This window comes from Euwallacea similis, chromosome 2 (assembly GCF_039881205.1).
Source record: "Euwallacea similis isolate ESF13 chromosome 2, ESF131.1, whole genome shotgun sequence".
Lineage (NCBI taxonomy): Eukaryota > Metazoa > Arthropoda > Insecta > Coleoptera > Curculionidae > Euwallacea > Euwallacea similis.
This window is the reverse complement of record NC_089610.1, coordinates 6,630,706-6,658,531: the sequence shown is the minus strand read 5'-3', so window position 1 is coordinate 6,658,531 and position 27,826 is coordinate 6,630,706. Positions and strand designations below refer to the sequence as shown.

The 27,826-nt window shown below is 34.4% G+C and overlaps 1 protein-coding gene across 2 annotated transcripts in view; it reads left to right on the top strand.

Annotated features, from left to right (window-relative positions):
• LOC136419440 (potassium voltage-gated channel protein Shaw-like) overlaps positions 1-27,826 on the top strand; it is a 63,019-nt gene that overhangs the window by 9,358 nt on the left and 25,835 nt on the right. For both annotated transcript variants that reach the window (XM_066405734.1, XM_066405736.1), the window contains exon 2: positions 21,378-21,399. The gene's annotated coding sequence lies outside the window, so the exon portion shown is untranslated. The remainder of the gene's footprint in view (positions 1-21,377; positions 21,400-27,826) is intronic.

The window sequence follows — 27,826 nt, the reverse complement described above, 5'->3', positions numbered from 1 at the left end:
TCGATTTCGTTGCGATATCCTGCTGAAAGAGCATCCAGGAAATACCTAATATATCTTTCAGTTGATATTAGGTATTATGTCAGAGCCGATATCTGGATCGTGGATAATCATTTCATATTAGGGTTAAAGGTTGTTCTTTGTTAGGATTCAAGTTTGAAAGATTATATGAGAAATACGATACGAAGTTAATATTTAAACATAGTAGCCGGTATATAAATATTTTACTTTTTTAAGCCGTGCGCTTAATATAGTCCAAATTACTAATTAAAAATTCATTGCATGGATATTACTTCTTGGACGAGGTCTGTTTACAGTCTCAAAGAACTATCGATGATTCGATTAACTGATCGAAGAGCTTTCGACGATTCTTAAGAAAATCGTAAATCCGGGGATTACACGAAGCTTTCCTTAAGGAAATTTTAGTGAATTTTTGAAGAACTTTGAGAATAGGTATAACTGGGTTTGGCTGGTTTCAGACGTTGACTGAGAAATTCCAAGAATCACAGCAAAGCTATCTATCACTTACAACTATTCATACGAACCCATTTTTGAGACGTTTAAAACCACGCACATATTCCATTCAAAGTGGGAAAGGGACAAATCCCATAATGCTCTGTAACACTGTTTATCAGGGGGTGACTTGTTGATTTGCCCTTTAAATTATTAATATAATTAAAGACCTAGGCGTCACCCCCTATAGATTTTTAGTGGTAAAAGAGCCACAAATAATGCGTTTCGGGTAAGCCTTTAGACGATGGGAAAATATAATTCAACAGTAAAGAGCATAATTTGGATTTGAAACGCGGAAGTAAAGCAGTGATTGAAAGAAGATTTATCCATGAAATAAAAAGGGGGGCGGTTATGGCAATAGGAGGAATAATTATAGTATTATATATAATAATTACTAAATAATTCCAGATTCACTTCTATCAATCAAATTGAGAGCTACCAACAAACAATGTGGCGGTATGAGCCGGACTTAAGCCGTGGACTGCACGGGTTTGGTCTGGAGGGAGCTGGACTATTACCAAGCTGTTAGTAATAAAGTGGGGCTCGACTATTGCCAATTTCAGTGTAAGGTGTGATGTATTGTAGGGCAGAGCTATTGCCGGGTTACTAGTTTAGTGGAGTTAAATTATTGCCAAGCTTAATGTAATGTGCACGGTGGGGCCCAGACCAATATATAATACGTTTTGATATTTACTCTGTAGCCGTATGATTTACTCGCTTATTATTGACGAAATGCTTTCCATTAAAAAACTGGGGACGGAATGTCAATAATGTCATAGCGAGCGTCCTTTTATCCAGGAGGTAACATAAGTATAGGTTTTCCTTTTAACACGACATTGACCTCAAAAAACTAAGCAATGTTTTTATATAACATTTTTTCGAAATCTCGAAAACAACCGAAATATGCGCCTATGAATATTTTAATAAGTACCATATTTGTAGCTACTGCTAATTCCGGGACTGGCTACAAAAGGCGTTCGAAATTGTCTCCAGTGGTTTCATTTGCACAAATTGTCGCTCGCCTTATCCCCGGCTCTATGATTGCTATTAGAAAAGATAGTTTCCTTTAATATCAACAAAATATCCACCAATTCGTGATTCGAGTAATTATGGGCCATTGTCAATTTAATAGTATCAATAGTCATAGCTTATCAAAATAACACCTGGAGCTAAACTTCACTGCTGATTTTTAAGCGGCATTGGTAAATTACATAAAAACAGTAAACATTAAATGTTTTTTTGCGTTTTTACAACAGTTGGTCATTTTCTGTGGAACATTTTATTTCCTTTACATTGAATTTGCTATGTTATACAGGAATGAACCTAAATTTTATACAAAAATTTATTAAAACTCATCTGCGCATATTTCGTTTTTTTTTGTTGAAATTTCGAAAAAATATTATACAAAAATATTGGTTAGTTTTTTGCGGTCTATGTCGTGTTAAAAGAAAAACACTTATTTATATTACATCCTGTACATGCCAATACATTCCTCCTGAGATCCAAGAGCAAGCACCACAATCAAAGTTATAAGTTTCATAGAAAGCTTACAAGAAGATACTGATAAACATGTGATATCTTAAACCATAACTGTTAACCTTGCATGTTTCAGTGGTTTGTATGTTTCCTAAACTGGCAACACTCATTTATAATTCCCAGAATGAATTTTCCCCTCTATTTTACGGACAAAACTTAGTAACTTCGTTACAAGTTGTACTAATGTTCATAATTGTTTCTGAGAAATAACGCCTGATATAACCACAAATTTTCAAATGTTTGAATGAAGAGGTACAGGGTGAAAATGCTTCAATTTATTATAATAAATTTGGCCTGCAAACATAAACCAATTGGAAATATTCACAGGAACTTAACGATTAGGATTGGTAAAAGATACGGGGTTTTTCGATAGTATCCACATTATTGGGAGAATAGGCACAAGGTTGTCATCCTCAACTTTATTATGTTAAACGAAAGTGTCTATTTGCATTTGACATTGGACTCGTCTGAGTAAAAGCAAAGGAGACAATGTGCACTCGTGTGATTTCGTATGTACGAGTAGATTCCCTTTACTTTGGACTTATCTGCTACATTCCCGGATGTTTGTGTCGCATTTTGATGAGAAATTTCGCATAAAAGGAATGGAAGGTCGAATTGAATACGTATACAGAGCAAAATTTTACATTTTAGTTTTTAATGTTTCCGGTGCAGAAACCGCCAGAATTACTCGGATGAATTAAAGTACATACTGCAAACTCAAGCGACTAACCTGCGTTTTTTGTTGAAATCCCACTTTTTTTGTGTCGGATTTACAGAACAAATCTTGTAATAAAAACTCTTCAAAAGGTTGCACTTTTTACTCAAAGTATTAACGCTTTTTTATAATACTCTGCTTGGTTGATGTAACGTTGTAATTTTGAATTCTGCCAACGATTCAAAGTTTATATTTTCTAGGAAGACCATCTTACGCCTATCTTTGATAGCTTCTAAGATAATAATGGCGTCCAAAGTTTCATAATTTTCATGAAGTGTCCATTTGAGTCAACATTAGATCATAATAATTTCAGTTTATATATGGCAAACTGTCAGAACCAAAATTAAATAGGAACCTCCGATAAAATCTGGACAACAGCTTCTTGAAAACTTTCTCTATAGACGCTTCAAGCAAGTTCTTGTTTAATCAGAACTAGAACTTTTGAAAGAGCTGCGTTACCATCGGCATGAGAACATTCTAAAGACGCGGAGTAACGGTTCTATTAAAATGCTTAAAGCTTCCGAAGGGAAACTATTTCGAAATCTTTCGATATCTGTTTTGAGATAAAGGAAAATCTTTAGAGAGGAATTTATCTCAAAATAGAATTGTTGATAAAGGGGACAGGCAAATTAGAGATCGAATACAGTTTAAAACTGGAATGGACGTCTTCGACTCCTGCATTTCTTTGATATTTCTACGCTGCTAATATATCATATTTAAAACGAAATATATTCAGGAAATGACAGTGTCGCTGTGTTATATTTTAACCTGACATGATTGATGGATCCCAAGTTGCCATAATGTCATAGTCGTTTTGTAATTTTCGAAAGTTGTAGCTCTAGGAAACGAACGCAGCGATATGGTTTGCATTAGACAAATTACTTTTACTTATTTCAGATTCAATTGCTATCTAGATTATTTTTAGGCATAATTTTAGTTGAATAATATCACTTAATACTGAAATTGTGATCGTTAGGACCGTTTCTTTTCAAATGTCTTGTTTTCGGCGACATGTGTTTGTTATTGTTACTAGAACAGTTAAAATCCACAGGGAATATCTCCATTGGCCCCTATCAGTCTAAAACTCATAATTCCGTTAAAACTATTCTTCATCAATTAAATATCAATTCCAAAAATCAACATTGTCTGTAACTACAAATTGAACTGCTGCCGTTACTTGCAGATCGCAGATGAGAACGAACAGTCAGGAACCAATTTAGTTGGATTGCAAGTTCAAAACCCGGAAAACACTTCAGAATATAGTTTGACTTGCGTGAAAGACCATGAAATGAGACTGACTCAACGAAAAAACGACACATGTAAACACATATGATTTCGATATCAGCAATGGGAAATTTCTACTTAACAGAATAAACAATCTGGACCGACATCAATCGCCATGTTCCACCCTCATGCCCTCAGGCTTCTACTTTATGTCCGAGAAATGTGAATTTTGAATTAATGAAATCCGAAAAATGAAGTTGGCAACTGTCCAATATTCAATATTACAATTCCTTAACATGTCCGATAATTATTTCCTTTTTGTTCGTGTCCAAAAAGATATAATAACAATTATTTTCTGTCATTTTAGAAGAAAACATGCGAAGTATTCGATCATTTATTTTCAACGAAAGTTTATCCTACAGCTATCCTTAAAACATCCTTCCTAGGTTCGTGAATACATCTTAAGTCTAAACAAAATGAGAATCACTTTGAAATGGATCCTTTTTCTTCAAAAGCGACAAAACGAATTTTAATAAAGTTTTATGTAGACTTTGAAATGCGCCTCGGATTGCAATTATATCTGGGTTTCCAAGAGCTACGAGTTTTTTCCTTTTATTCATATCCATATTCTTCGTCTATTTCGGATAATAAAGCCTCAAAATTATTGTTTATGAAAGTGTAAACTTGCACGTAAGTACCGATAAGTAAGTACCTGCTCATAATAATATATGTTAACGAGTTTGGCTGTTATAAATTCTTTTGTTGTGTAACGAAGCCTTTAATGATATGAACACGTCAATAATGTTTCCGGTAATCCGAAAGTTCGTTTTTTAGAATACTAAAAAGTTTTATTATCAAAGAAATTCAAAATGAGCAGCATTTTTCTATGATTTACTTTCACAAGGTTTAGATAACCGCGTTGAAACTATTACACCATTCATTCTCATCCAAGAAGTTTTCGGCAAAATTCGGGAAAAATAACCCCGAACGAGCATAGACTTTATTTAATACTTATTCCAAAAATATCGTGTTTTCAGAGTGCAAAATTATTAAGGAAAGAATATAGTTTACGATCCAGAAACTTTTGAAACATTTTATTTCACGATAGTTGTCCTGCAGGGCTTAGCATAAGCCATTACAAAATTGCTATAACGCAGGTGTTTACTTACGATAACGTTCCGGACACGAAAAAAATATATGCCCTAAGGGCTTTCCGTTAACTAATGAGAAATTTGAAAGGGATTATTTGACGCGTTTTATCCTCCGCAAATTCAAAAAAACACAGATTTCGGTTTTTTTTTTAAATTTTTATATTACCGTAAATGTTTATCAGCAAACGGCCCACAGAAAATGTAGATGTCGCAAAGGTAAACGAACAACTCCAATTTACCTAAAGACAAACAAAGCAACTTTCGCCTAAATTTAAGGGTACATTTTCATAAGTAAACTGGCAGGCCATACATTATGCATGATTGGTGACTGAATAGAAAGGTTTCGTTATCTATCACGAAAGTTTTAGCGCGTGAAAAATATTCAGATAAACCTTGGACATTTTGTGGGCTCTTTTTCAGTCATTGTCAGCTTTTTCACAGCCAAATAAGCTTCGTAATCATTTGGTTAAAAGCTCACTTTAAGCCACAAACACATTATCAGGCACTTATTCGTGACATCAAATTCCTAACGATTTGTGGGGCCGCAAAAGCCGACAAAGCTCGTACCAGAGCAGTCTATGCAGGACCATGCAGCAATTTTGCGGGCTGTAAATTCCAGAAATATGTTCTAAAATGCCATCGTCTGGAAAATTACCGGTAAATCGAAATTTGCATGTTATGAAGGATAATTTTTCATGACTATGGAAACAAAGCCTGGCGGAGGGCTAATGGGATGAAGTTCCATTAGGAGAAAGGCCGAACTAGCGAAAATTAAATATTTGGATTCAGATGGGTTTTGTACGCTTTTAGAGATGTTTAAATGGGTTAATGTGAACATTAAATAATTTGGAAATTATACAACAACAACAAAACTTTGGGCAAAACGAATATTTTTAGAGTCCCTGTATAACCATGTGATAAAATTTCGTTAATCGTGCAATTAAAATGTTATTAAATTAATTCTTCTCAAGTTAGTTATACAGTAAATAAGACAGTTGTAGCGTTTCCGCATGACGTTAATCTCACAATCCTCTTCAACTAGGATATAGGTCTCATAGAATCATTTCTGTAGAAAGTGTTTTACGGCAACAATAGTGAGTCCGGAGGAGCTATTTTAGGGTGGGAGCTTATTTACTTCAACGAGGCATCATATAATTAAGATTAAACTTCACTTAAGTAAGCTCTTTTAATAATTTAATTATATTCCAGCCGTGTCTTCGTAAATAAGATAGTTGTAGTAATTTATAGCTAATTGCAACAATTTTCAGATAAGGTCTTTCATCAACCCTCAATGTCAATATTGGTACACCACGGCCATGACTTAAATTTAAGAACCGCATTTTAGATGATCCTTAAAATACCTCGGAAAGAATAAAACGTCCTTTAATATTTAAGCTGCACTTAAAATGTTTGCATAAAGCCAAATAGACTCATATTATCTCTCTGTTTACTTTATAATTTGAGCTAAAGGCTTTGAAAATATGAAAATTTAATTTTCAAATTTAGAACTTCTAACCGTTTTTTAAAATTAAATAAAGAGGAAACTGAAAAATTTGGAAATATTCCTCACCATTATTTTCATAGATGATTTTCAACATCTACCAGTTAATTATTTAAATAATATTATATGATTTCCTCCAGAAACTCACGTATATCGCGACTTCAAATAATTTCTTCCGGAATGTGGATTTTAATGCCGGATTAAAAGCTAACTATGTGGGTCTATAAAGCAGGGCTTAAGGGAAGCGGGGAAATATATGAGTATATGTCAGCGAATAACGTAGATAAGGGTTATTTATGTATTTCCAGTGGTTTAACCTACATTTTGTTTTCTGACTGTTTATGTAAAAGCCTATTTTAATGCGACTGTAATTGCAAGTGCATTAGGAGAAAAAGTGTGAGCAAACCATTACCAAATTATCTATTTAAAGATTCGTAATAGAAAACTGAGGTTTTTGCTCTACGTCGAAACTCAATGATCGTTGAGTTTCGATATTATCAGTTAATATCTTAACTAATAATAACTCATTGTACGAGATCGATAAATGAAATTCCACCAATTGTTGCAGAAACTTAGAGTTCTTGTTCAATCGAAAATGCTGACTTGTTGGTAACGAGTGTCTCGGTTTCCGTGGAAGTTATACTTCAGGTGAATTTACCACCCGAATACTTCAGCTCTAAAGCGACTGGATCGTGGTACTGACTTCATGGAAATTTTTAAAAAGGATTTAATTTCATAAAATTCATCCACTCGGGATCAATAAGTAGAATCACTTCAAATAAAACAGACTTCGAGGCTTTTCCATACAGGCGTAAAATTTCCGTTCCAGATTAAATAGTAAAGCTGAATAGCGAATCGTTGAGCTTGAGTTTTGACGTCTGGCATATTGCACTCGGCGAAATGAATCTCATACAAGAGGGAGTTGAAATGAATGGTCCAATTGCCATTTTTACGGCTTCAACAGGAACCGCATAAAATGGGAATATTTTGCATTAAATTTTTTCCATCTCGCAAAAAGGCTGAAAGCTGATAGAATAGTGTATTATATTTAGAGTCCAAGTGGATTAAATCCGCTAGAATTAAATGCATAATTATTGAAATCTCTGGGACTCCATCGAATATTTAATTGTTATAGTTGTGAGCGTTATAAAAAAGAGGGTTGCCGAATTTAATTAATATCCGAGGGAGCAATTTGTTAAAAAAACTCCCTTGGAAAACTTCCTCATTCGATTATTGAAGCTAATTTTATAAATATTACGTTTGCTTGTCAATCTAGCGACCCCCATTCTCATTTAATTAACGAGAGACTGAGCAGAAAGTCCTAAAATAAAAAGGAATTTCTGGTGATGAAGTTCTCTAATTTCCCCCGTTAAATATCAAGCCGAAATTTATTAACTTTTGGAGAAAATTGTGCCCCTAAACTGGTTATCCATTTAATGGAACACGTCTAAGCTGTCGGGCGACTGTGGAAAGTTTGCCGCCTCGCAAATTTGGGAATTTGATTGGGAAATATTAGTGTATTGTGAATGTTTAATTACTGTTCAGCTGATAAAATAATGACATATTTAGACTTAACATGGATCTCTGAATTTAATAAATACTATATTATTCTGTTGGGATTTGAACACGAGTATTTCCATTTCGAAATGAATTTATCATCATGTTTTTAAAGGATTGTTATTTTATTGTGAAAATCGACCATTAGTCGTAAATTTAAATAAAATTGTCCAAAATATTCAATATCATATTTTATCCAATAAATATATACTTTTACTATTGTCCTCGATTAGGGACAAACCTTAAATTATCATGTTGTTTATTAAAATGAAGAAATGTGTTTCTTTAATCACTTCCATTTTGTAATTTTATCACTAAATTCGCATTCATTGCACCTACTTCATTGCAAATACTAAAAATTCTAATCTTAACCTATTTCTCGCAGAAAATAAATCTTCGATTCAATCGTACTGCCAAGGGAGGAGGGACAGAATGACCAATAAAAGTCCTGGTTTATCTGACCCAATTGGCCTAAAGTGTTTCGGCAATATAACACAAAAAAGATTGCTCTAGTTGAAAGAAGTATATACAGGGAGGTACATTTAACTGGAATAAATCCGATATCTCGTTTTTCATTGGTTTTCTAAAGAAATAAAAAATACGGATCCCATTTTTTAGGTTTAACACTTTCTCAGAGCATCGACTTGAATTTTACACCCTATTTAAGGGTAGAAGCTACCCCCAAGTTTTTTTCTAAATGTAAAGATATCTACTGTGATAGCTCATTAGAAAGAGTACAAAAAAAGGAATTAAATCTACTTTTGACAAAATTACTTACATTTTTGAAAAATGACAATTTTCGTATTTCGTAAACTTATAAATTAAAATTTTTTAACTTTTATAAATTTAAGCCTTTAAACCAAGGCTTAAGGCTGAAACGGGGGATCACCCTCCGGAAGGGACTTCTGACTTTTAAATGGGACAGGATTCTCTCTTTCCTTCATAAAGAGGACGACCCGTTTGGCGGAGTGGAAGGGTTTCATCCCACATGGTGTAAAAAGAGGAGGATTAGGGACCGAAAATGGCCTAACCTATATAATCACTACTACACAACAACAACAAATTAAATGCAAAACATAAATTCGTTTTTAGGTAGGTTAATAATAGTGTCAGACTCCTGAAATGTGCTTTAAGCACATGTGTGAGTGGCACTTGTATTACGAAAAATGAAACTCAGACGCAAAGGCAATTAAATAATTATCCTCATTATTCTGTCCTGCATCGTATAGTGGTTTATACAAATGCTCCAGTTCTCTCTTGCAATCTACCATTTTACCGATGTTTCCATACTACTCACACATTTATTTGAAACTTCGAATAACAGTATTTTTTTGTTGTATTTATAGAGAATTTATTTTTTTTATTTTTTCGATCGGTAGTTTTTAAAACCCAAAAACAGATGACCCGATTTCTCAGAGAGTGGCTTAAATTGTTTGTTGTTTGAGATAAATTATGTTATTTCATTCCTCCACACAAAATGCCAATTTTTCGATATTTTATTATCACAATAAATCGTTATTCTTTTTTATAAGTATCCTGGTCTATTTTTCCAGGTGGTTCCTTTCTTATCGCATCACTTTAAAAAAATATTCTTTATAGGCCAACTAAAACGTTTCACCTATGCGAAAAAGAGAAGATAAATGCTTCCCGAAGCGTCTTTGTTCAGTGATTAATTATTCCATGTTTAAACAATGAGCGGATCGTCACAATTTTGTGTTTTTTTTAATAAACAATCAATCATTAGACATCAAAAAAATTGATTGTTGGAAATAGCGTCGTTCTTTTTGGTGGGAAGGAGAGTTGACGTCAACGTCTTTCCAAGAATCAGAAGGATGTTTTGGGGGGTCTTTATTTAAGCGCTCCTTTAAGAAGAATATCAACAAATTAACATAACCATAAACAAAATATGACTTTTTCTAATTCCAAACGTTTGTAGCTACATAGCCACACTTCAGAGTCCTACATAAACGGTGGTGTGACGGATGATTAGCTTCAGAACGTAGGAGAAATACGCTGAATTTATATTATAAAACTGCACTGAGTTACTGCGCGCGCAGGTAACCTGTGCGCCTTTTATGAGCGTCAAGCGGTATGCCGGGAATGATTAGGGTACTATCTGATGACGCTATCAGTATTGGGCGTCTGCGTAAAGCGACGTAGGTGGATAGATGGTTTACGGTTTCTGATTAGGAGCGCTACAAAAATTCAATGAAACTGAAAATTTTCAATGATACATTTTTAATTAATTACTTTTTTATGCAGCGTTTTATACACAAGTTTAAATATCTAGCAATTAATTAATGAGTAACGTAGGTAGTTAGACTGATCAGGATAAAAGCCTTTTTAGAGTCCACATAAAGCTTCATTTGGGATAATGGAATATGCCTCTTAATTCTGTTATTCAAGGGGCTATATACCAAGTTAAATTTGCCTAAATGCGGATAAAAGAGGCATTACTTATATGAGCTTAGTATGAAAAAGCTTATTTGCAAGTCAGAAAACCTGTAATTAAAATTTTTTGAAGAGTTCTACCGAAAATCCTAGTGGTGAGATTGGTGGATAGGTGGAATAAGGCGAGTGAAAGCGTTTTTGCTTTTTCTGCATTTGTTACAATTTTCCAAACAATGTGGACAGAAAAGAAGTTTTAAGCTACGTTAAATGGATATTTAGATATCCAGGTTCCGCATATACTATAATATAAAATACAGTTTGAACTTAACGATCCCTTTGTCTTTTCCATTTGCACAATAAAAATGCCGCGTTCCAGAACCTAATTATCCATGAACTTATTGCGCAAAGGAAAATAACCTTTAGGGGAACCGAGCGGTCCTAATGTAATTACTTTTCTTTTCTTCTCGACGATAAAATAACAGTTGTCCTCTGTCTCACCCTCGTGCTTTGTTGTCCGATTGAATAATGGGATAATGAGAATTTTTTTTTAATTGCTGATAAATAATTTTATATTATTCGTTTTTTAAGTAATAATATCTTCTTACTCGAATTTAATAGCTCGCTCAGGGAAGCAACACTTCAACAGATTACTCGTGACGCAATAAATGTTGGCAGCATAGGGGTGAAAGTATAAATTATCAGCAGTGGTGGGAAAGTACAGCTTTTCAGCCATAAAACATAATTCGATTCCGGGAACGTAACGTTGTGCCAGTCACATATTTTAGAGCCTGGAAACGACCGTTTGCACGCCGTGTTTTAGTTAGATCCGACATTTTAAATGGTCATTTCATCAAGCACTTGGATCAACATAAATTTATAGCTTAGAACCGACATTATGAGAAGAAATATTTTATAGCTTAATTATAATAATTAATAATGATAAATTACAAAAACCGTACCAGAAATTGACCAAAAAACGCGAAGCGAAGTTCGGCAATTGAGTGTAGTAAAGTCACACGTGCGATAAAAAATTTTACCACACGCATGTCAATGTTCATTACTTGACATTGCGTATTAAGATTTCTGTGTAATTATTCGCAATTAAAATTCATTTTATTCTTACTTTCTCGTGTATTTTTGTAGGTACAGTTCCTTCATGTCTCTCAGTGGAATTCTCGAAATTAACCTTTAGCGGTTCAAGTTAATAATGAAATAAGTCTATTGCTACTCAAAGGGAAGCTTTAGAAACATTCTTCTGCCAACGGCCTGGTCAATAGGTATTTTATATTTTGTTGGGAGCTAGACTAACAACACGAATTTCAATCAGCAAACCACAGGACAAGTTAGAGATTTGCCAGAGCAAGTATTTAACCATGATATCTAGGTAGGATAAAAACTAAATATCCGATCTATTAAATGATTGTGTGTTTTTAGAGGACGTTTTTTCTTTTATTATTAAAAAATGTAGATATAGTGAGACACGTTTTAGTAGAGCTTTACGAACTATTGATAATGGAATACTCATGAGGGAACTTTAAAGAAAATTCAAAATACCTTGTACTGTATTGTAATTAAGTCAAACGAAATGATTAGGAAAGTTAAACATTGTCTCGAGCCAGTTTATGTGCAAAGCTGAAGAAACATAATGGAATAGATTTTACAACGTCACATGAAGGAATTTCCGAAAGCAAAAAAAGTCGTCTTATAAGCCAAGAACAAATTCAGTCACAGATCACTGCCCCGAGAAAGGATGGTATCAGTCGTTTCTGAAACGGTCCATCCAGAAGTAAAGTCAAGAAAAGCTGAATTTGCGACTAAAGTCATTCCTATTTCTCTTAAAATTTTATTTATTTTTTGCATGTTTTACTCCTAATTGGAGACCTAACTTTTTATTAGATATGAGGAAATAATTCTTATTTATAAAATAACAAATTCGATAGTGTGCTTTAAGTGATTAAAAAATGAACAACCCAATCGGCCCAAAATAAGTTATAAAAAATAAAGTACATATCCCTGTTGAGTGGTTGTTTTGTCAACGTCCACGTGCCGGTTTATTTCCATGTGTTCTCTTTATAAAGGACAAAGGGACATAACAGCTAAACATTGATGGAAAATTTATGAGGACATATTTTGCAATAATAACCCCGTGTGTCCATACGGGGGGTGATTATGACAATATAGAATATTGCATACGGAGTAATTTATATTTTATATTAGAAAAATCGCCTGGAGCTCTGCAATCTCCAAACGAATTAACGTCCCCATTCATCTTTCTCAGTCGTTATTAAAGTCAAAATGCAGCTTTCATCATTGCTCTCTGCTCTAATAAAAAGCAGTAAAGATCTCCTACAATTCATAAGAATAATCACCACAACGCCTTTGTGTTGTCAGGATTAATATTTTCGTTAATTTTTAAAGTGGATGAAGGCAACGTTAATAAATCGCTGTCATTACTTTCAGCCAACACTGAATTATAAAAATTTTTAAAAGATGGTTCTAGTCAGGCAGACATTAAAAAAAATTATTCGCATGGCTTTTGCATTTAAAAACGTTAATTTTCATTATCGTGAAACACCCGGGGCAGAAAATTAGACCTCTGGGTTTATTCAAAGTCCCTCCAGAATAACTCTGTTGCATAAATCGTCATAAATCACAATTCTGTATACCAAAGGCATGATTTTATAATATAGTGTATAAGCATTCAAATTCTAATTAGTCTCGTGTTCTGATCAAACGCATACACATATCTGGATCCCCAGGCAGAAGATATTGGATTATTCCAAACACGTCAAATAGGTTCCGTATAATTAAGCAAGTCATAGTGGACATAACAGGGTGACGAAAGATGACCTATTTGTTATTGTTTTGATTGGTAGTGTCAGCTTGCCCTAGATGCCCTTTGCTATTATCTGAGTAATTTTCACCGATGGTCAAGCACTACAATTATTGTATTGTGGAGTGCATTACGTGACGAAGAGGAGGAGCGATTTATTTCAAATGGGGAAATTTACTGGCATAACGCGTCGATGTTCATTCCACAATAATGTACGTACTTGGTTAAATCGTTAACCTTTTAAAATTAAACAAGACAATTCATTTTTTTATAAATACTTTAGGTGTACTGAAATTAAACTAGTTTCTTTAACCGCAAGAAATATATTGCGTGCTTTCCTTTGCTCTAAATGGCCTTACCTTGGAGATTTTTTTTGTATTTGTGTGAGTAAAAAAAAACAACAAAAAAGAGTTATTTAAAATACGCAATGTGGCGCTCCTGCTCATGATCCGATACGTGCAAGGGAGTTTTTGAATTGTTAGTCATGGTATGGTGGATTTCTGGTTCTTGTGGCGTTCATCATTACTCCTCGCCTTCGGCCTATCAAACGTCTCGGGGCTGGAAGAATCTATGAAGTTGTTGTCGCGTAAATTGTTCGCTTCTTAAAAAGATTACGTATATTGAAACTTGGTGAAAGCGTTAAAAGTTTTTCCTATATTTAGATTTTCTCACTCGTGGGTTTTCCTTATTGACGAAGAACGAAAATAAACTTCGGACAAATCGATAAAACCTTTCACAAATTAATAAACTAGTCCCGATTTGAATTCCTGCCTCGTGTCCGCTGGGCTAAATTTAATAAATCCGCACCCAAGCTCAATTTTTCAGACAACTCTATTTCGAAAAGTGAGTGTTGGAGGGATTTAGTCGTAAAACAGAGACGATTTCTGACAGACTTGGGCCCAAATAAAATGTCCAAATACGAGGATATCAGTTGAAAAAGCCACTTGTAGGACAAGGCATAGAAATTGAACGAGTCTGCTCATCCATATTTAAAAAGAGCTATAAAAGAAGGGTGGAAGTAAGAGAGAGTTTTATCGGAAACACCTTCCCATACGCTTGGCCAGGAACCGAACAATCTTTCGTGACAGGGTAATATTTTATATCCATGACGAGGGTGACATTATGCGGAGATCGATTTTACAAATTGGGTTTAATTTGTCGTTATCGATGTCTTCGCTAGATAAAAATAAATGTTACAAAGGTTAAACGGATATAAATCTATGACATTCAAGATTCAATTCACATACTTTTAATTTAATGAATCAAGCGAGATTTGTTTTTTACTTCTTTGCCAGATATTTTCACGTGCCAGTAAAAATACGAAGAGAAATTGAATCCTTTGACTTGAGCGTTTTTTGCACACAACGTTCCAAATGCAACTCGATTATTAATCAAAAGCACTACAAAAAAGCGATCGGAATAAGTTTTCCAATTATCCATGAATCCCACTTCGCACCCCATTTTCCAGATTATGATTTCCTCCATTGCAAATTCAGATAATAAATTTAAATCAGCTGATATTACGCTTCTTATTGTCTCCGCAATTCCTGTCGCAAGCTGCTAGCATTTTAATGAACCCGTTCTCCAACCTCTTTCGGTTAGGTTTAATGAGAATTCAAATGATGCCGATTATTTATTCAACAGAATGTAACCCAATTGCCTAAAGGATTTACTTAAGGGACACCTTTATCGTATATTGAGTCTTGGGGCAATAGAATTGGAGAATGGTCAACAAGTTGTTTTCCTAGATCTCCGTTCATTATTCATCCGTTTGTATGAGTCAAAAATATTGTAGGTAATGAATATTCACCATGTTGACTTAAATCGGTAACGGCAAACAAAGTTACAAGCCGCCGCGCAACTATAATATGAATGTGTTTGTAGGTAACATCTGAGATGCTGATAAAGTGCGTATTTTCAGAGACCAAAGAGGCGATATATCAAGACATTTCAGCCCCCGTAGCCCATTTGTTTTGAGCTTATTTTATCCTATAAATTTAACATTTTATTCTTGAGGTACAGGATTTATAGTCGGAGCTCTTAACTTTCTATTACACTTATCAGCTTTCAGGGCAGCTGATATAATGAAGCTTTCAACTGGCAAATAAGCTATTACAATTATGTCTGTAGGTAGCACTCTGGGACAATTTTAAAACATCAATTTGTACCCCATTACTGCGAAGGAAATTATCTTTAGTCCATGAGTTGGAAGGTGAATCAAGTCGCATATCATAAAAATCGAACCATTAGATATGTGTATGTATTATGTTTTTCTCCCTTTTTTCTTGTACGATTTTCTTTTCTTTCTTAACAATACGGTAGGATGGATAGTCTTCCTCAAGGTTCTCTTCTATCAAGAGAGTTAGTTAAATTTATGATATTCAGACCTTTTCTTCTCACAGGCAGATGATTTTTCAGCGAAAATAAAATACCATTAGCAAAGGACAGTTGCAAATTTCAAGTTTTATTGCATTACATTAAGTTTCTTCTAAGGTCTGGAAGTTCACTAGTAAAGTTTAAATAGAATTTTATTGCTTTTGCCTTCAGAAACACCTAACTTAATATGACGTTTACCATTAAGTGATCTATTAAAGTTTTATTAAGTTCAACTGAAAGAGGACTTGTGTTCTTGACTTAGAAAATATTTCTTTTCTATTGTTTTAATGAAGATAAATCTATTAAGAACAGAATGTTGGAAGGCAATGTCGAAAAGTTTCCAGTACTGTTTTCCTGCTGAAAGCCTTGATATGTGCTTTTGATATGGACAAAGGTTGTTAAGACTGATCTTTCATAAAACTTCTCATCTAAATGCATATTTTTATTTCCATATGGAAGAGTTCGAAGCCATGCCTGAAAACTCTAATCTTGATTACACTTCAGAAATTTCATTTTGTGGCACGTTGTTGGCAGTAAAATTTTCATATCCCCAATAAATAATGGAGAAGCACTGGATGGCTTCCTCTCAAGCACACCTGAAGTATGAGGTCGTTTTATTGTGTTTTATGTCTCTGCGGCATAAATTATTTACTTCTTCTCAAGTGACGCTCTATACGGCGTCACGTCACATTTTTTTTACATTAATTCGAAAATCTGTAGGTGTTTTTGTCTGAATAGTTGTATTTGTAGATTGCTAAACTCGCTTCGCTCGTTCCGCAAGATCCTTCTCGTCACATAAAGTTACGCATTTCCTAATTCGTTGCATAACTAGCCGTTTTGAGAATTATTTAGTGTTCAAAACTTATATCCGCGTTGTTTTGAGTGAAATCAAATTGTTCAATTTGAATAATAAACATTGTAGGCTTCAACGTGCAAAAGGATAGATTTGCCACGATTTTTAATATTATAGAATAAAAGGAAGGCGTCATCACTTTCTGTGAGTTAAAGCCATAACTGTATTTTAAATCGAAAATATATCTGAGGTAGCTTTACTCGATTCATCATTGCTCAATAAATATTCACGCCCTTGGCTAACAAAACGCTAGTACTTTTATCCACCACACTATAAAGGTTTTATTTATTTTACAGGCCAGGGCTGACCGTATATCGAGTGTCAAGGCGAGATAATGTGTGCTAAATTTATGTAGGTTTCGTTGGTGAACAGTTTGGGTCACTGCGAAACAAAGAGATTTTTTTATATTTATTATAGCAGCAGAAACAGTAAAAGGTCGATCCCCGTGAAGGGTTTGGCTGACATTATCCGTTTTAAAGTTCTCGACATAGTTCGAACTTACTCCTCTAAACTGCGCAAAATTTTACTTTGAAAGTGTCGAAGTTCACATCAATTTAATTTAGCCAGTTACGTGCGCCAAGAAACTGTCTGAATTCATAATTACGTTACAACTTTCAGGAGCTTCCCACAGATGATGTTACCAATTTCAGCTGTAAACTTTTGGCATCGCATTGTTTATTATTCAACGTGCACATTACTTTTATAGATCTCTCAAACAAAGTAATGTAGTGAAAAATTTTCATGTAAAATCTGTCAATACTGTTGCTTTTCCGCCGATACTCTCCTGTACCTTTTTCACAAAAAGGACAATTTAGATTCCGCAATCATTTGGGTCAAAGAGTGTCAAATGTGGGAACTTTCATCTAAAATAGAAAAAAAAGCCATTACATGGGGCCTAAGACCTGGCTAGAATTTTATTGCTTTAGACGTGGCGGTGGAATTTTAAAACTTGCTAGGAAGTCATATTTGCAAGCAACGTTCGCATCTCGTGTCGGAAACATTTTATGAGTTTACTTTAAAATGTGATTTACTAAGGTTTATGGGGTGAAATAGTATAAAATATTGAGGTAAAATATATATATAAACATTGTTATGATCACATTAACCTTGATTAACGAAATACAAGTTATAAAAAAGTGATAACGAGCAGATTTAAAGTTCAGTCAGAAAGGAAAGCAAAGAGGAAAGTTTGTTATTGGAAAATCGGAGAACTCGACAGTTAAAAAGTGTTTTTAACTATAGTTAACCAGAATAATGACCTTTCTTATATGGCGTTGTCAGGACTATTAATATCTTCCATACTTTATCATATAATTTGATCGCTTTTCTGAACCACATTTGATAAGTTAATGGACGGTAAAATCAAATGTAAATCGATTCTTCATTTTTACAATTCATCAATCATTAAGGCAATTTTAGACGGTATAAATTCAGTAAGGCGTGAAAATGATTTGAGATCATCGATAAGCAAATTTATTTTATTTGTGGAATTGAAGCTTTTCGCTTTTCTGACTGATTCATACATAAATGACATTGAATCTGCAACAACCTCCACACATACGGCGGACAAGCCTGGATGAACATCGTTTTTGCCAACTGAATAGTACCAGTGAAGTACTTAAAGTTTGGATCTGTTACAGAAATTATATAATCGTGAATGCTAATCAATATTCCTCTTCTCGCTAATTATTCTAAGCAGCTATAACATCGCCTCTTAATGGAATACTTCAGTCAATAAAACTTAATGTGACATCCTTTTTGTAAGCTCAAGTTGCAACTGAAAGCTGATATCTAAATCTAATATTTCCGATGACATTAAAGTCACGTTTTCTAAATATTATCGCATGTAATTCTTTAGGAGGATTTTACGGTAAGTGCTTTAACGAATCTGAACTCTGAATCGAAATGATTTAATTGTTATTATTTCACTTTAAAACATGACTTTTTTGTGTTCACTAAAGTTTGTAGATAAATATTTGAGGCAGTGAGTTAAGGTATAGTTCCTTTTCTTGGTTTCTAAACTTTTTAAAACAAACAACGTAAAAGCTTTCTGTTGTGTTTGAAAAGTTACCCACCGATACCTAAATTAGAAAACTCAGTTTCTTGATCACACATTGTAAGCGGTTAACTTGAAGGGAGGATTTTGTAATGACTCAAAGGGTATTTGTGAAGGTATTATCTATTATTAGGCAGGTCTGAGAGTACACATATTTCAAACCTAAACTTAATTGGAAGCAGCAATTATTTTGGAAAGGTCAAACATCCTTTATCCTTTGTGTGGGATTTTGAGGATCGTTCATTTACAATCTATGTGTTTTTTAATCTTCAAGATATTTTTTCCCAGCATTAGTGGATTTGCAACGCGAATTCGTAGTAGATTTCTTTAATAATAAGTCTTTCAAATGTGACAGAAATAAGTCAAGCAAGACACAAATTCGGTGGCATAATAATGCCCTAAAATTTCTCGAACAAGATCATTAAAGATACGGCATTTAAGGCGTGTCTCTACTTAAAATATCACCTTCGAGGACATTAACTATTCTGGAATGCTTTGTTAAGCTGTTGATGGGAGACCAAGAGGAAATCGGTTAAAAGTGGGAATTAAATTTCCTTGTTGAAAATCTAAATTACTTAATAACACTAGTCTTCTCGTGTGTCAAAACTATTATAGAAGCATCGATGGTTCTTGTAAATCACAATTATAATGTTCAACCGACCAAACCAAAGGTTTGAGCCCAGAAATCATAATATATCAATTTAATTGCGGTAAAACTTTTAGAGAGAATGCTTAACACCCTCTGTTATAGTTTCCAGAGAACTGGGAAACTATTTACGGAAGGCATTAAGTTTACACATTAAAACAACCCTTAGGCATCAATTTCAAGTTGTACGTTTCATTTCACCTATCGCAGTTGTTTCAATACAATTTATGACATTTTCAGCTTAATAGCGTACGCTTTCAACTTTCAATTTGCCAAACAAAAAGGCGGAAGATTTATTATTTCAACAGATTGTTGAGACGTATCATAGAAAACTTCCTGAGGGATAAAGCGAACTTGGTTAAGTAAGCATCTTTGCCGGTGACACAAATTTATGCTCCCATAGAATTGCTTTATCATATGAAAGAAGTTCAATGAAAAGATGGAATTTGATGTCAGTTCTTATGAAAATCAAATTAAGTTACCTAAGCTTTCGGCTTCCATAAATTATGCTATGTTCTAGAACTTTGATAAGGTTAGAGTTGCTATATTTGAACCCTTACTGGAGTAAATCTATAACACGTTCACTGCCCAGAACACATAGGCATACCAATTCAAATTTGCCCAGCAAATGTATTTATCATCATATCTCAAATAGGCAAAACCGCCTCTTAGGCGTTCTGGGCAGTGAATGTGTTAAATTTAAGTTTAACCACTTGTGTTCAAGCCAGGGCAATATTTGATTCCCTTGATGCCCCTTAAAGCTTCAATATATTGACATTTTAATAATTTTTTTTTTTAGGAATGCCTTCAAAAGAAAAACGTACCACAGTTCCTGATATGCCTCAGGAATCCTCTCAGTTCGAAGCATTTCCGCCGGATTCTAAAAGCTTTTAATCAAAATTGCCCGACCCAAATCAATCGGTTCCCAGAAAGAAATGTAAACATCAAAGTGCCACTCAGGAAATTAAACGTTTTGGAAATTAATTGCAATTCTCGTGGCAGGAATTCGTATATTAAATAAGCGATAACATGGGGAATTTTTTTATTTCACGTTTTTCTCATTAACCCCGTACTTTTTCGAGATATGACTAAATTTTTCAGGTCAGAAAAGTAAGTTTTAAAAGGGAATAAAACAACTGCCGATTTTTTCTTTCACAAGCTGCAGCACAGAATCCGAAAATATCCACGGAGAGTAGAACCGTCGAAATTATTTAAAAGGTTTAATTTGCCGATGATATTTTAATAAACTTCACCTTGATAAGTCTTTGTTTCCATCAGCCCTTAAAATCCCGCAACAAACTCCTCGTCTTGGGATATCTACCGTTTTAATCAAAAAGGGGATTACGTATCCGATGAGATTTTAGAAATTCATTTATAAGATTAGGGATTCTGGATTTACTGTTCACGAGGATATAAAGATTATTTATTATCTGTAGCGGTTATGTTATTATTAAATGCGATGTCCTTACTTAATTCACTCGTTGCTCTCATATAATAGTTGGTGTTGCTTCAATGAACACCGATCCGAACACAAAAGATCTGAAGATCTATAATGAAATATATAATGTATTATGTGTCTACACACAGCACTGTGGTGTTAAGAGGTTACAGTAAAGCGACAATTTCTGGTTGGCATGTGAAAGTAAAGCCTCTTCAGCTTCATTACCAGCTCCTTTAATTTCATATTATAATAATAAATTAGTATTATTGTTAGTAGTTCGATTTGTGGAAAGTTACCTATACCTATTTTACGTATTATTTAGGTAAAGTAACATTTTAATCCCCATCCGAACTACACTATACAACACACTAACACACTTCATTAGAAGTTTTATAATGCAATGACAGTCCCATCTTATAATTGCCTCAACCATGTATACTATATGTATGTCGTTGCTATTACCTAATTAGAGAATGTTAACAAGTTTCTGAGTGATAGAGTGTTGAAAAATAGTGAATGTCACTTAGAAATGCATCATAAGAGCAAAATTTCTATTTAACATTTATTAATGCTTATTTTTATTTCAGGTTCGACGAATGGTTAAAGCAAGTAAGTATTCTCCCCTCTTCATCGCAGCCAAGTTTACGGGAACCAATTAAAGCAAGTATTCGGCTTAATTGCCATTCATAAAATTAACAGGAGAAGTCTTAGTTGGATTATACGAGGTAATAATATTTAAAGGAAGATGTTAACTAGAGTTGAACAAGTTTTGGAGCGAGAAACAGAAAAACAGAAACAACCACTCCGAGGGCTAAAAATCTCTATCGACATTGAACTGCACTGTTTTTTTTTGGTAACTTGTTAGGGCTTTTATTTTTACAAATTGTAGGATCACGTAGTTAGATTACGACGGTGTTTATATCCTCGTTTGGCTTATGGGATTTCTTGGTTGGTGTTATTTAATTACACTAGTTACGCGCGAATGAGTTCGTTCCTTAAAATTTGGCAGCACTGTAAAGTACGTTTGAACTTTTAGTAACACCGACATATTTCTTCATTGGCAAAAAGAAAAGACTTTGCCTAAGAAATTCTTAAGGAGATGAGAAACTTTTGCGTTGATTTTTTATATGATCTAGAGACAAATTTAATATCTTCATCAAATTTTTAACATAAAAACGTGGTAAAATGATTACAAACGCCCCATGAGGGTGAAAAAAAACAGAATTAAATTTCTCGCCCAGTACATGAGCTACATGAAATCTCTCAATATGTTTTTTCTCTCTCTCTCTTAGCTTATTGCAATAAAAATGATTTTTTTCGGGACCCTTATAACCCACTAACCGCTCTTAAAATTAGAATAATTTTTACGCCAAAATTTTCAACCCCGATATACATCCCTTGCGACGGGCAGCCTTGGGCAACTGTTATATCGAAAGGGTCTCCCCGTGTCTGTGAACAAGGGAGCTACTTCGCCCACACGTGGATCGTGTACTCGTAGTAGTCGAAATTTTAGGGTTTTTTTCAATATACTTATACTAAATCATTCACCATTCAGGAGCATCAAAAGCTCCTATCGGCATGTTTAAAACGCCGTGAGGATCTGGCCATTTTTTGGAAAGCGACCTCGGAGGAGGCCCGTTGAATAGCCCAAGCAACCCTGTTGAAATGACCTTTAATTAAATAATATTTACATGTCAATACCTTCTCTTATTATCACAGTCATCGCAATACCACGTGTATCTTGTCGTGGTAATGAATTTATCTCGTACTCATAATTGAATGATTCACTACTATAAATTCCAGAATAAATTTATTTCTGATGTGTTTCCTTTGTCTAATTTCCCCAAGCAATTAACCCAACAAAACATGAAATGTGTTCATACAAATTGCTTAATTTTTTTGCACCGATCCATTATTTTGCAGTTTGCCCGTGTTAGTGGAAAAATCAATCTAGTATATTAAAAATGCTGTAACTTTGCCTTAAAACGAAGCGTTTTCTCTTAATCTCGAAGGAAACAGCTCTTAATAATGGGTTTTTCTCTTCGTTCTAGAGCTGTATCCTAAACTCTTAAGACCGAAATGAAACTAAAATAAGTCTTTTCTTGGCTTAATGGAGGAATTAGCTCTTCGACGTCACTATTTGCGTTATCCCCAGCTACTTCATACTTTTCTTATTTTACAAGAATGTTCTAGAATAGCATTTCTAGAATTTCAATTTGCAGCTAGTTGTAATATGGCAACTTCAAAGTTTTACACCAAAGTAGTTTTCTAAAAGGAAAAGTGGGCAATAAATGTAAATTATATGTATGGAGTGGTTATTACTGACCTGGAAATGCATAGTCTGCGATTTTGAGAAGAAAGTAAAAAGGAAGGAATGCACAGCCTCAATTTGAATTTAAATTGGAGGAAATTCGAATTGCAGGTGCAAACTGCGGCGTTAATAAGAGCTCTGATTCATAGCATGTCGGGTAAATCTAAACGACTGCTTAGCATTGCATTTGCATCTCTTAGGAGAATTCCATTTGCCTAAGTATCTGATATACTAAAAATAGTTTAATGAAAGAAAATTAAAGATTACACATGACATGCAATTACTCAAAACATGTGAATTTGTGGAACATCTAATAAAGCCATCGCAAAATTTTTCACATAGCAGGAAATTGAAAATATGCGACTTATTGGCAAAATTCAATTGGGAGTAGAATCAATTTCTTGTACGTCTAGAATAGTATATTGTGTTCGGTTGTAAAGACTTTTCTTGAAGTTCATTCGGAGATTTGGGACAACTAAATGAAATAAAGCGCATATTGCGAAGCTAAGACATAAGGAAGTCTTGAGGTTACGAATTACGAATAATTTATTGAAATACACAGCATTACTTATGATCTCTAAATTAGTTAGAATACCCTTGAACTTCCTCTACGATCGATACCTTTCGGTTGAACTAAACTCATGCTGTACATATTATTTATATAAAATATAATTTGTGTAGCATAGCATTATAAAGTTCATTTATGAAGAAATTTATTGTAACGTAATGATTTCTTGAAAGTTAGACTTATCATTAGAGTTTGGTCATTCAGTCTGGAAGTTGAGCCTAAGTGTTCTATTTAATCGAAACTTATATAAAGGAATTTATTATTACAAGACATGCTGCAAGATAGTAATGTTATTGTGTTGCCGTCACACTCAGCCTTCCATCCTTTAACTTTGAGAACGTAATGAAAATTAGCATTTTAGGTGCTCCCTAGTGAATTTGCAAGTCCAGAGTAAGCTATAAGCACTATAAACCACCTTAATAACTTCCATAAAACAAATGATTAAACTAATTAGATAATTAAGAGATCTGAAGGACTGCACGATTAATACATTACACCTAGTGGAAATAATTATGCAAGGAAAAGAGCACACATGGAAGTACTTGGGATAGATGACTTGAATAAAAATATTTATGTGGAGATTTTTAAAACTATTTAAACGTCTATATATTATTTATGAGTTTTTTTTATCCTAAACGTTCAGATATTACTGGTTGACCCAACGCCTTCTTTAAAACTAACATGCTATTTTGAGTCAAATTGCAAAATCTACTCATATAAACGCAAATATTACTTAACAAAACAAAAATGATATTGAGATCGTTTTACTCGTTAAAATGCATCGCAAACGTCCAGGCGTGCTGCAGAGACCGCGCAAAACTTTAAACTTCATGCATCCATCATGTTTTTCCGCTTCTGGGCAGCAATCTTCTGAGCGAACCATCACCTAATGGTAAATAAACAATAGCCGTTTCCAGTCCACGGAGACTGTCGGAAATATTCTTAACCCCTTGTGTGGTTAAAAATGCCTCATCCGACACTTCGAAATTTCTTCATATTGAACAAATGTGATAGACGGATAATCGATAAGGAACATTCGAGCCTTAACGACTAAAAGTGCCGTGCAAGAGCAAAAATTTCCAAAGCATGTTTGCCAGCTTTGGGAGTTTCTCACAGTTTCCTTGTTCGAGAGACTGCCATCTTCAGCTCTACAGATGACCTCCTGAAACGGAGTTTTAATGAGATTTTCGGAAATCTACATGCTTCGAATTTCCTTTCCTACGCCAGACTGTCCCGGCTCCGCTCATCGCCCCCACCTCTTCAGCCCATATTTCGCAGCCCGGACAGAACAAATAATTCAATAAAAAAATATTTTCACTCATTTTTTGAGTCAAGGTCATAGATAATTCACTAATAACCAAACGCTGGTGGCGTTTAGTTATAGTTATGTCAAGTATATTTTCAATGGTAAAACACAATAACGAGAAAAGCACCAGGTTTTCTCATTACTTAAAATTCAAATGTATTTCCAATGGAAATATAGTGGACAAAACCTTTAAAAAAACAATATCAATATTTCCTATTTCAATCCTCTTAGTCCCAGGAGTTTTGCTCTCAATGTAATTTGATCTTTCTGTCCAATTTCTTTCTGTATAGACTCTTCGGAATGACCTTTAGTGAGATTAGTCAATAGAGATTTCCCTTGGCTATTCGGGCTTTGTCCTCGATTTAGGCCATAATTAACTTAGTCAATGGGGTTACACACTCAATAAAAAAAAGACTTGTAAAGCCACCTACGCAACCACTGTTAGATGGCATAAGAATAAGTACAGGCTGTCCGAGATATTTCGAGAAAATACTGTATTAAAATGGACAAGTTTTCTATCCCAAGTGATGGAAAACGTCATATAAATTGTCTTCATCGGTTCGTAAATTCGGAAGCAAAATTTATGAAGCGTAGGCGTACCTCGACTTTCACAAAAATGAATTGAGGTTTGTCCTTAACAATATAGGGAAAACTCAGGCAGAACGTCAAATTAAGGTCACTTTTACAAGTTGTTGCATTATAATGGATATATTGACATGCTGCGCAAAGTCTCGGTTCGTTCAACGAAATTAACAAAAGGTCTGATCGACTAGAGCACCTTGAAGGCCCCTTTCGAGTCTTGAACTCTTATTAGTTGGATTCATCTCTGGTTGATCATAGATAAGCAAGAAATGGCACGTGAATAGCGCCAAGTTAGAGACTGCAGGAAATACTTACAGTGCCACTTTCCACCTTCCTTCGCTAAAATTCGGTAAGTCGTGTAGAACAGCGGGGAACCGTGTAACTATGCCCGATCTTGTGAAGATGAATCATGAATGCACCATAGCAGAAATTTTGCAAAATTCAAAATCTCAGCCGTGTAAATAAGATCAACAGGAAGCTAGGAAACTCTCGAGATAAGTATACTGTGTATGTATCTTTCTATGACCTCAGGTTCTATGAGTGATATTCTGCTGTTGAGCTACGCAACGCATCTGCTATAGTATTATACATTTATTGACCTATTTGTAGTATAGTGGATAAAGTTTACATTAGTGTTGGATCATGCTCACAGTTCTCATTATTATACAGCGAGAAGAAGATAGAGGGCCCCGGTGCTAATTCAACGTCGTTTACATGCCACTTTTCGCTTATCGACTGAAAATGAGCCGAATTGATGGGAGTTAAAAATTCGAAACCAGTCTTCGGGGTGCTCCAGTCGATCACACTTTGATAGAAATGTGATACACCCGTCTTGAAGGCTTTCAAGTTTTCTGTTGATGCCAGACTAAAGTAAGTCTTTCAATCCCGCGGCGAAGTTTACTGCCCGACCGCAGGGAGGTCAGCAAATCGCTAAGGGATTAAAGCCGGATTTACAAACTCGACATTGAATGTGGCTTCGGTGCCAGCTCCGAACATCGACGCTGTATTCGTAGCACAGCTTGACAGTCCAATTTATAAGTTGAGTTTGACATTGTACTTTGGGCTAACTTCGGTTATTCATCTGTGAGGTTTCTAAGTCTTCAGAATTAACGCGATGAAAATGTCTCACTCTTTTTGTTCGCCAAAAAATGTTTATATCTCTTTCTCTTCATTTCTTTCTTCGTCTTCCTTCTGTCTCTCCCTCCTTCTTTCTCTCTAACTATTTGTACGTTTCATTTATGATGCAAATTAGGAGAAAGAAGTGGGTAAATAGAGTAATAAAATAAACAAAATTTAGTTACGACTCTATGATCTATTATATCAAATTATTACCAGACCAGGTACAGTCAATCCGTTTGGTGTTAAAAATAATGAATCAAACATCGATTGAAGAATGAGTATATGTTGGCCTGTGCTTTCATAAATTTTCCCAGGCAAATTAATAATTTACATATATATATATATACAGGGTATTTCAAATTCGACCCTTACCATTGGGATCTCGGAAACTAGAGGAGATACGAAAAAGTTAAGTAAGAAAAACGACTTTTTTGTGGGGCACTTTGAAAAATAGAATATATGAGAATCGAGATTATAACACAATAGAAGAACTTAGAGAAAACATCATTACACAATGTAGAGTAATCAGAAGAAGAAATATTATTAGGGCTGTCACTAATTTAAATAGACGTGTTCGTTTATGTATGCAGGAGGAAGGTCGTCAATCTGAACACTTGTTGTATCATTTAATAATAATTTAGTTTTGTCTCTGCCAGTAGGTTATTTCTAGTATCTTCTTTCATTCTGCTTCCATACTTCATCCTAGATTTTTTAAAAGCACCAAACTCAGCTAAATGTTCGTCCAAAGTTTTAAATAATGTTCTATGCGGCTGTTGTCTTTCCGGATATAACTGAAAATACATTTAAGCTGTTTTCGTACTGTTCCTATCAAATTTGTAATAAAGTCTTAACATATCTCGTTTTTCTTCACTTCGGAAACTCATTTTCATTGGAAATCTGCACACGCTCTAAATTCGTTTGAGAAGTTCTGTCATATAACGCGAACAAAAGAAAGTCTTTCGATGGAGTCAAAGCCAACTATGTAATATTTCTTTTTATTTAAATATTTCGGCTTTTAAAAAAGTAAATTATAAGAAGTTCTATATCAATGAATTCAGAATGAAACGCACTATTTTTTTGTCGAAAAATCCAATATGGCGCCCATAAGAAAAAATAAAGTTGATGATGGTAGCCGAAAGACGAAACGTCA